Source organism: Propithecus coquereli, unplaced genomic scaffold (assembly GCF_000956105.1).
Source record: "Propithecus coquereli isolate 6110/MARCELLA unplaced genomic scaffold, Pcoq_1.0 Scaffold575, whole genome shotgun sequence".
In the NCBI taxonomy this organism is placed as follows: Eukaryota; Metazoa; Chordata; class Mammalia; order Primates; family Indriidae; genus Propithecus; species Propithecus coquereli.
In genome coordinates, this window is record NW_012151674.1 from 805171 (window position 1) to 806527 (window position 1357).

At 34.3% G+C, this 1357-nt stretch overlaps 1 protein-coding gene across 1 annotated transcript in view; it reads left to right on the forward strand.

Annotated features, from left to right (window-relative positions):
• Positions 1 to 1357, forward strand: part of STT3A (STT3A, subunit of the oligosaccharyltransferase complex (catalytic)) — a 48728-nt gene that overhangs the window by 31967 nt on the left and 15404 nt on the right. The window lies entirely within an intron of this gene.

Consider the following 1357-nt stretch of genomic DNA (forward strand, 5'->3'; position numbering starts at 1 on the left):
CTAATCTTTCTATTTTTAGTAGAGACGTGGTCTTGCTCTTGCTCAGACTGGTCTCCAGAGCTGGTCTCCAGAGCTCAAGTGACCCTCCCTCCTCGGCCTCCCAGAGGGCTAGGATCACAGGCATGAGCCACTGCGTCAGGCCCAGTTCTGCCCTTGTCCCTAAACCTAAGCCTCCCTTAACATCAGTTCCCAAAGGCAATTATTCCTTCAGCTGTTTTTTCTAGTACTTATGTTCATATTGCTAAATAATGTGTATACAGTTAGCCCTTTGTATCCATGGGTTTTGCATCCATGGATTCAACCAACTATGGATCAAAAGTACTTGAATTAAAAAAAAAATACAACAATAAAAATAATACAAATTAAAAAAAATACAGCATAACAAGTGTTTACATTGCATTTATATTATATTCGTTATTGTAAGTAATCTGGAGGTGATTTAAAGTGTATGGGAGGATATTTGTAGGTTATATGTAAATGTTACACCATTTTATATTAAGGGCTTGAGCATCTGAAATTGTTATCCTGGGGGGAAGGGGTCACACCTGGATACTGAGGAACAATTATATTATGCTATTCAGTGACTCATAAGTTTTAGTTACACTTTATTAACTCTTTGTAGTAGATAAGGAATTTAGCTCTTTGTATTACATCTCCCCTTTCTCTCTAATCTTCTCAGTGTAGTTAATTTATAATTTTTGGTTAAATCCAGATAGAGTATTTATAAAATCTTGCCTATGTAAATATTATTCACTGTTGAGTCAACCAGTACACTATGGTTACAGTCTTATCTGGAATAACTTTTGTTTTCCTGGAGTTAATAATTACCTCATATTTTCATCTTCATTTTCTTCGAATATGTGGCTGCTTCTTAAAGATGTTCATATTTTAGATTATCTCTGGCTTCTGATATAGACAGACTTGACAAGTCCACTCACTGAGTATATATAAAGTGTAGGTATAAAATAGGAAGACTGGTTTTCTTGTGTGTCTTGTACAAGCAAAGTAAGAATGATGATAGCAGGGACATGTGTCAGCAGACTTCAGCTTTCAACATAACTGTGCCAGCCCTGTTTGGCTGTATGTGATAATAGGTTTTCTTTTTATAATAATAAAAAATCTAAATACGATAGAAATATATTTGATTGCATTTGTGTATATATATATGTGTGTATATATATATGTACATATATATGTATGTTCACTTACGTGTGGTAGAAAGGACAGTCCCCCGAAGCCTAACCACTGTTTAAGTATCCACTGTTAACATCAATCTTTGGTTGCCTACTGAGGTAAATAGAATATTTTTAATGTTGGAATAAAAATGAGTGTCATTATTTGGAATATAGTATAATTT